The sequence below is a fragment of the Macrobrachium nipponense genome, chromosome 42 (assembly GCF_015104395.2).
Source record: "Macrobrachium nipponense isolate FS-2020 chromosome 42, ASM1510439v2, whole genome shotgun sequence".
Classification (NCBI taxonomy): Eukaryota; Metazoa; Arthropoda; class Malacostraca; order Decapoda; family Palaemonidae; genus Macrobrachium; species Macrobrachium nipponense.
The window spans coordinates 36983868-36993867 of record NC_061103.1 but is presented as its reverse complement, the minus strand read 5'-3'; the positions used below and the strand labels follow the sequence as shown (position 1 = coordinate 36993867).

General features: G+C 34.5%; 1 protein-coding gene across 2 annotated transcripts in view; it reads right to left on the bottom strand.

Annotated features, from left to right (window-relative positions):
* The window catches only part of LOC135213130 (uncharacterized), a 65783-nt gene extending 56774 nt beyond the window's left edge, over window positions 1-9009 (bottom strand). The window contains exon 1 of one of the 2 annotated variants that reach the window (XM_064247044.1): window positions 8882-9009. The gene's annotated coding sequence lies outside the window, so the exon portion shown is untranslated. The remainder of the gene's footprint in view (window positions 1-8881) is intronic. The other variant, XM_064247045.1, reaches the window with a different exon arrangement.
* Window positions 9010-10000: the final 991 nt, after the last annotated feature.

The window sequence follows — 10000 nt, the reverse complement described above, 5'->3', positions numbered from 1 at the left end:
TCACATACCCGCTGGCGTCCAATCTACAATTCTACATCCACGTGATGTTGAAAATCACAATTTACAGTGAGAGAGAGAGAGAGAGAGAGAGAGAGAGAGAGAGAGAGAGAGAGAGTACGAGCTTACTTTCGAGTCCCTACGTTAAATCTCACATGCGTCCCACAATGCCAAGGTTAGATTACCAATTTCAATGTCATTAACGCAAAAGGAAAAAGAAACGTTATTTTTCCGACGAGTATCAGACGCGTATCAAGTGGTTTTCGTGCCACTGGATAAGCGACCAGACATGCTCTCGTATCAGGTCGGTAAACAGAGCAATCAGGAGACGTGCTATGATAGTCACGGAAGCCTCTCTCTCTCTCTCTCTCTCTCTCTCTCTCTGTCGTGATCAGAATATGTCTGGGAATATTTGGGTAGGTTATAAAATGTGTTATAAGGTAGTGTGCTACACTCTCTCTCTCTCTCTCTCTCTCTCTCTCTCTCTCTCTCTCTGTCGTGATCAAAATATGTCTGGGAATATTTGGGTAGGTTGTTGTATTTGTTATAACGTAGTGTGCTACTCCTCTCTCTCTCTCTCTCTCTCTCTCTAATACATAAAAAAATCTGCTAATTACTAAAAGTAGATAGTGAGCAAAAACAGATAATCACATTTCGAATCTTTGTCTTTGAGTAGGCATAAATCAATCAATTATCAATTTCTCTATCATAAAAAGGAGACGTATTCTAAATCTGAAGAAAATAAGACTACGTTTTTCGATTGTAAACAACCTTAATCTAGAAGAATACTACTCCCTTTTATTCATTAAACAACTCTACGTAAAACCTTATTACTAAATTCGACAGGAACATAAGTGAGTCTCCTTTATCATATTTATATTAAGATGACAGATTTTAAATCAGAAGGCAATAAGACTGACGTTTTTTTTTTTCAATTATAAAAAGCCTGAATCTCAAACACTATTTCCTTTGATTCCCAAAACAGCTGCGTATCACGTAAAACCCTGCTAACTAAACTTGACTGGAGTATAAGTTAATCTTCGCCTTACAAAACCTGCAGAATGAATAATGCATAAAGCCATTTCGTGGTGGTGCTACGTATCACGAGTGTTACAGATGTTAATTTATAGCTCATTATGAAGCGCACGAACGTATGAGGGGTTCGTGACTTCACGAACGGTATTAGCTATATTAAATGGTATCATATGTCTCGACTTAATCACGGGCGTATAGCAACGAGAACGTATAGGAATAGGTATATAAATTGCACAAATTAATTTTAACCGGGTAAGTACCGTTAGGCGTTGTTATTTACGGTATTTCACTCTCTCTCTCTCTCTCTCTCTCTCTCTCTCTCTCTCTCTCTCTCTCTGGAAGATACTGGGTTTCCGAATTCAAATTGTCGCTGAAAAAAAGTCGTAACTAAATGCGAAATATATTGTTGATATGCTTAGATCTCTCTCTCTCTCTCTCTCTCTCTCTCTCTATCTCTCTCTCTCTCTCTCTCTTCCTCTTCGTGGAGATAGTGGGTTTCTGAATTAAATTTGTCGCTGAAAAAAGTTGTAATTAATTGCAAAATATATTTTAGATCTGCTTAGATCTCTCTCTCTCTCTCTCTCTCTCTCTCTCTCTCTCTCTCTCTCTCTCACACACACACACACGTACTCACATAAAATCAAGAATGGCTTATATTGTCCTAGCGTATACATGGTAATTCACAAACGATGCAATTATGTATGTGTATAAATGCCTATGTAGTATGGGTATGTTTTTTAGTATGATGTGTATGTCAGAGAGTCTCTTTGTGTTTTGGTCGACGTGCATGAGAATGTTTTATTTCTAAACAAAATCCCAAGTAATTTGCTTCTAAACGCTTTGTACACGTTTATAAAATAATATTTCTCAAATGTGTGCGTGTGTATGTGTGTTTTTTTTAAGAGAATGCAATTAAACTGAAAATTATTGGTTTCAGTATTGAGCAAATTGTTTAATGCTATCACATGATACAAATATGAACACAAGAATGTTTGTGTACCGTTTATTCTTTTAGATGTTATTGTACGTACGTATCAGTTATAATTGTGTGAGTTTTTCTTATGAGGTTTTTTTGAGTGTTATTCATGTACTTTCAAAATATATATTATTTTCAGCTAAGTAGAGCTTTCAGAATTATCATGTTTCTAAATATATCAAGTTTTCTATTTCAGTCGAGATGTGTCTCTGTAACTTTTCTGAAATCATACAAAAATAAAGCTCGTAGGATATTTGTTTCTAAATATGTTCCTTTTTCTATTTTAGTCGAGACACACCATTAAAAGTTGTTTGAAATTATGCAAAATAAACCTCTTAGGGTGTTTACGTTTTTCAGTATGTTACCTTTTTATTACAGCCAAGAAATATCTATTGTAATTGGTCTGAAATCATTAAAAAAAACTCGTAAGAAATTCATATTTCTTAATATATTACTTTTTCTATTCCAGTCTAGAAATATCATTGACGTTTATTTGAAACCATGCAAAAAAAGGGTGATTTTTATCCTCACAAATAACAAGATAAACGTATTCCAACGTGTCTAATTAACGTCACAAAAATAATCTAAAATGAATTTTTTTAAATTCGTTTGCTTTTGCACCAACAGAACGCACCGCATAATCGGCGTCCTCTATTCAACTCGCGCCATTTCCCCTCTGCCATAAACAATCAAAATACGAGGAGCGTCAGAGAGACCCTACAGACTTTACAACCCATATTTAACTAGACACCTTTTTCCAAATAATTTGTCCATGATTAGCGTGATGAATTTAAGCAAATTACTTTTCGGTGTTTGATCACGCAGGGCCGTTCTGGTGTTCGGAAGGCTTCTAGTTAAAAGTATTATAACAAAATGGAGGGGCGAATGTACGTAATATGACTGGAAGAGAATGATGCAGTTTCGTTATTATTATAATTACTATTTTTATATTAGGTGACCATTGACTTGAAGTCCAAGTTACTAAATTATTATTATTATTATTATTATTATTATTATTATTATTATTATTATTATTATTTTTTCAGAAGATGAACCCTATTCATATGGAACAAGCCCTCTACAGGGGCCATTGACTTGGAACTTCAAGTTACTAAATAATAATCATAATCATCATCATCATCATCATCATCATCATCATTATTTATTTTTTTTTTCTTTTATCAATCCTCCAATTCAATTTTCATTATTGATGATTATTCAGAACATAAACCGCTATTAATTTGAGAACAAGTAACAAGAAGGTAATGAGGAAAATACAGAAAACAGGAGATTAGTTATTAGAGAAGAAAAATAAATTAATAAATGACTAAATAAATAGATGGAAATAGATCTTTAATGAAAGTCCACACTGACCGGAATGAAATATACGAATTTGGTGAAATTTTAAACATTCTTCTTGCATTTGGGGTACGTTGATAAAAATGCAATAGTTAATGTAATTTCTTTTCTTCGCTACCATGTCAAATCAATGCATCACAACCGTCAGTGTATAAATATTTTGCAGATATAAATAAGGCGTGGTCCAACCCCCAGCTTACTCGGGCGCATACTAAAATCTATGGTCAAATGGCATGTTGTTTCACCAACGAAAATTAAAATAAATACGCTATATTTCGTTGGAAATAGATGTTCTGCACTGCTTAACGTGCACATCATTCATTTTCGACGTTTTTATTCTTATAACTAAATCGTAAATATCCTATCCTAAAATTCCTGTATCTTTAACTCAACGCGAAACACCTTTTTCAGAACTTTTTAGGCTCTTCCATAGGGCTTTCCTACACATCCCCCCCCCCCAAACAAGAACAAGAACAACAGCAGCAAGAATAACAACAACAAAAATGGCAAGAACAACAACAGCAACAAAGTAGTGTTTAGGCTTACTCCCCGAGTAAGCGAAAAATACCTATTTGATTTTTATCTAAATCAGTGAAAGAGATTAGAACTCAATTCATTAATGTGTTATGAAAAGCAGTCCAGTTCAACTTCAAAGCAATGAGCGAGGTGGCCTTTGACTGCTTACTTAATGCGAAGGCAATTTGACTAAATTATTGTACAGGTTTTTTTGGTTATTTTTCGAGAGCTCATTGATCGAAATTTGACCTAAATTTGTGACATTTGTAAACAGCTCTCTTTCCGATAGACTGATTATAAAAATTTTTTATATTTTATTTTCTTATTGCTAATTAGATATATATATAATATATATATATATATATATATATATATATATATATATATGTGTGTGTGTGTGTGTGTGTGTGTGTGTGTGTGAGTGTGTGCGTGCGTGTGAGTATTTATATATGATATTGATATATTAAACATATATATAGTGATATATTCAATATAGATATATAGAGATATTATATAATATAATATATATAATATAGATCATTATAACTAATAGGATACAAGGATCTTTACAAGTATGCCCACGCTGACATAAAGTAACATAAAAAAACAGTTAGATACAAGAATAAGATATAAATCTCGTGAATTTAATACCAAGGAACACTAAAGCATTTATACCTACTTAACATTTGCAAAAGGACAGGCTACATTTAGCAAATGACAAATCTAATCAATAATAAATTACAATTTCTCTCTCAAACCCCTTTCTCTCACACCCAACCGCCCTCTCTCTCTCTCTCTCTCTCTCTCTCTCTCTCTCTCTCTCTCTCTCTCTCTCTCTGTCTCAAACACACACAACTTACATATATATACATACACATATGTGTCAACAAACATTTTATGTATGGGTGTTTCTCAAGTCAATAAGACTCTCTCTCTTCTCTCTCTCTCTCTCTCTCTCTCTCTCTCTCTCTCCTCTCTCTCTCTCTCTCTCTTTGGCAATTACTCCTCAAAGATAAAGTGGAGAGTCAACCCCGGGCCAATATTGAAATGCCAAACTGCGTCCGAAATTCCGGATTTTGGTGAACTTGTAGGAGATGCGTTTACGAAGATAAATAGTCCCCAGCCTCGATGCGGGAACTTGCAATCACAGCCTCCTCCCTCCCTCCTCCTCACCTCTTCCTCCTTCCTCCTCCTCTCCTCCTCCTCCTCTCCTCTCCTTCTCTTTTTTTTTCTTCCTCTCTCCTTCCTCCTTCCCTACCTCTACCTCCTCCTCCTCCCCCTCCCTCCTCCTACCTCCTCCTCCTCCTCCTCCTCCTCCTCCTCCTCCTCCTCCTCCTCCTCCTCCTCCTACGTCTTTTTAATGTACATCATATTATTGTTTGGAAGCTTGAATTTCAAGTCAGTGGCCCCTGTGGTGAGCTTGTTCCTTACGAATATAGATTTCATCTTCTGAATAATAATAATAATAATAATAATAATAATAATAATAATAATAATAATAATAATAATAATAATAATGTACAGTATATATATCATTTATAAAACGCTATACCTTTTTATATTTGCAAAAATTAAATCACAAATACCGTTAAAAAATCCAGTTCACTGAACATTGGCAATACCGTACACCGAAGGGTAATTGGAATTTATATAAGTGCTTCGTCCCCGGCAGGATTCGAACTGTTTTCTGGTTTGGAAAACCGAAAACACCGAGCTATCAAGAGAGATGTTAGTTGATATAAGTCCTTAAGTATTTATATTTATGTATATTTGCATATAGTATGCATAAACGTAAGAGGAATATGTTATCTCACTGGCTGTTTCTAAATGGGGCGTTCGTTCTGTAAAAAGAAAATAAATAAATAAATGAATAAATATCTCAAACAGAACTTCTGAAATCTATATACATAAAGTCTCCAACTGTTTCCGTAAGAAACCAATGAAAAAACAATGTTGGAACGCCGAATAATATCTGCTGTATGAGATAGGCCTAGACCGAGTATATCACCCAGGAAGGCAAACATTCCTTACATAAGCGTTCCATTCTTTTAGTAATGGTTCTCAGTTCGAGGACCCGATTCCTAGAAGTAAGTGTGTGGACGAGAGGATAAAGGACCAGTATTCGTTATGAATATGAAATGTCTGTGCATACTATATGAACATTTTGTTATTTGTGTGCTTACGTGGATAGACGTGTATGTGCTTATTCATGTTTATACGTATACCTAGAATTCTCTAGTTGTTCATTTGCTTAGGGAACTTATCTATAAAATTAGAAAATGATATCCGGTTCAAATTATAAAACTACTGAGGAGAGATATTTTGTATAACACTGATGGAAAAGGCTGTTTTTTTTATAATACTGATGGAAACGGTTATTTTCTATAACACTCATGGAAAAAGACTAGTTTTCTATAACAATGATGGAAAAATAACTATATTTTTGTAATACTGATGGAAAAGGCTGTTTTCTAATACAGTTAAAAAAAACTAGTTTCTATAACAAAATAATGCACATTCCCTCAAATAACGGTTCAATAACTGAACATAATGACTTTATTAGTAACTGACATGTAAGATGGGAACGCCAAACCATTATTACTAATCATATGAACAATATTTATGAAATTAAAAGACGTATTCTGCCAAAAAAATAGGATAGGAAAAAAAGATAGCTTCTGTAACTAATAATGCACATTCTCTCAAATAATGGTTCAGTGACTGACTGAACACAATGACGTTATTAGTACCTGCCACTTAAGGCTAAAACCCCAAGACATTAATAACGCCCAGAGTCAGTCCAAGACCCGCGAATTCTTATGAAGACTAAATGAAACGGCTTCATGCTACATTGATGACCATTAGTCTAGAAAAGATGTGTTCCAAACAGTTAAATCTGATTGATAGAGACGTGAATAGAATACTAGAAATAGGAATGGGGGGCTGGTGGAGAGGATATAATATTCATGGCTTTTTACCGAGGGCATAAATCATAGGTATAATTATATACAAAAGGGTATATGTAATTAACACAGCGAATGGAAGCTTTAGTTTGACAAAGAGCTGATACTTCATTGTAAGTGGTTTTAGAGTGTGATGTTTTGTAGGAGTTTATGTTAATGTTTTGGTGAAATATATTGAACATATGCGGTGGATATTACTGGAATCAGGCGGGTACATATATATATATATATATTATATATATATATATATATATATATATATATATATATATATATACATCTGTATATATATGAAATACCCCGTGTGTGTGTATGTATGTATGTATGTGTGTTTTTGTGTGTATGTGCATGCTTTTGTGCCTTCAGGTTAACGCATACGTATTCTGCATCTACTTATTCATATATTTATCGGTTATCTGTCAGTGTGTGTGTATATATATATATATATATATATATATATATAATATATATATATATATATATATATATATATATATATATACAGGTAGATATAAATATATATATACACCTCTATATATATACTATATATATATATATATATATATATATATATATATATATATATATATATATATATATATATATATATAAAGCTTTAGCACATGCATTCAAATTAGCAGCCGAGGTTATTCTAATAGTTCTCTAAACAGTTACCAAAAACATCTTTTTAAATCCAGTATGACTTTCACGAACGAATCTCCCTGCCGTCATCATCAAATGGGAAAAATCCTCGAGAGATAAAAATCACATCATGAAAAGGCAAGAAACACGTGTCCTCATGAAATGGAAGGATTCTGTTCATTCTTCACAGATGAGAATTTTGACAGATGCAGAAAGAAGCAAGTCATTCTACTGTTGGAGAGGAGTTATGAAACCGGAGATTTCATTCTGAAAAAATGTGGTTTAATGACAAGTTTAGTGTTAAGGCTCTGTATTCTGTATTACTGTTTTTCTGTTTATATATGAATTTTTATCACATCACCGTGATTCATATACATGCATTAAGCTACAAATGGCCTTTAATATCCCACTCACTCTACCTCGGAATTACTATATTTTCATATATGTCAACCGAAGGGGAATTTTTTTGTTGATAATAATGTCGTCCTCTCGTGGATTCGAACCAGCGCACAGAGGAGAGATCAGGACTTCAGTGACGTATTCCGAGGTAGAGAGGATTGGATATATATATATATATATATATATATATATATATATATATATATATATATGTATATATGTATATATATACTGTATATGTGTATATATATATGTAGTATATATATATATATAATATATATAAAACAATGAGAAAAGATATTTTGTATAACACATATGGATACATAATATATATATATATATATATATATATATATATATATATTTGTGTCTGTTCCTAACCAATATCAACAGTAACATACACTACATTAAATTCATGCATATGTACGTATACTCAATAATCTATATAATTATAATTACAGATATACACACGCATTCATACACCACCAGAAATATCCGTTTTTAATCATCCATACATCATTTCATATTCGCCTCACCAAATAACCCTTCCTCTCCCACCGGAAGTTTTCACGTCGTACAATTAAATCATAATCAATTCTCCTTCTTCTTCTTCATTAGACAGAAATCTTTCCACAGATCTTGTGATTTCTCGTCACAGTTCCGAGTTTCTTTCTCCGTAATTTGTGTCTTTCTTATTTCCCGTGATTTGTCTCGATGCTTGGAAAGTTTTAAGATGGTGATTTAGGCAGCTTCGAATAAATATGTCTTTAAGAGATTTTTTTTTTTTCTAGAAAGCTTGCATGACGAATGGCTTAGGTCGATATTTATTGTGTGAGCTTACACTTATAGGATTGTCATTATATATATACTGAATTTTCTTGTTTAATAAAAAAAAAAAGGTATATTGTAACTTTTCCTTAGCTAGACAGAATAACAGTTAATCGTCATTAAAATCAGAGTCTATGCCTCAATAAAAAAAAACGATAAAAATTACTTGTAAATATTTAGGGAAAAACTCCCCAAAAAACTCTGGCCATTGGGAGAGAAAAAAAAAGTCCGCAATTCTCAGGGCGTGACTGACGAAGACCAGAGCCACGCACCGGCACTCACTGTCACGGTTCCAGACCAACTAAGGCGCATCTGGACCGTTCCCCTGGTCTACTCCCGCGGATAGGGTTGTCAGCTGTAAGACAACTTCCAGAAACAACTTTGTATAGGTATAGAACCTTCTGTTCCTTTCCCCATTCTCAGGGGCCTTTATTTTCTATTTCTATTTCAGTTTCTCTCTCTCTCTCTCTCTCTCTCTCTCTCTCTCTCTCTGCGTCGTGACCTTTTTCGATTGCTTATGGAAAAAGATAGGTCTTCAGGAGTTTTCCAACCTCTCTCTCTCTCTCTCTCTCTCTCTCTCTCTCTCTCTCTCTCTCTCTCTTGGGAGGGAGAGATCCTCTCACACTAAATTCTCTCTCTCTCTTGGGAGGGATCTCTCTCTCTCTCTCTCTCTCTCTCTCTCTCTCTCTCTCTCTCTCTCTCTCTCTCTTTTGGGAAGAGTTTAAAAGAAAGCTAAACAAAATCATTAGGACACTGTGAATGAACATGTAAAACCTACTCTTACAGATAAGTGAGGACACGATATCTCCTCGGATAGACTAACAAGTCTTTGAGACATCCTAATCCTTGTAACTCTCTCTCTCTCTCTCTCTCTCTCTCTCTCTCTCTCTCTCCGCGTGTCGTGGTCCTTTTCGAAAAAATAGGTCTGCAAGAAATTCCCATTACCATTGGCATTCTTATTTTTCTCTCTCTCTCTCTTGGGAAGGAGAGAGAAAGCGAAAGAGAAGGAGGATGAGTTGCTTTTGCTCAAATAATAATCGGCTTTTCCCCGTTTTTTCCTGCTTTTTTTCTAAACATACGAGATGCGGGAAATTTCTTCTGCTCGTGTGAATGACTCTGGGGCTACACAGACCACAGGAGCTAAATGTCGCACTGTTTTGCCACCGACCTTTTCCAAGGCTCCCCCATCCCTACCTTCCAGGCACCCTCAGTTTCTTCCTCGGCCGCCCCCCCCCACCCCCCCACCCCACCCCAGCCACTTAATTTTTCTCTCTCCCAGCCATTT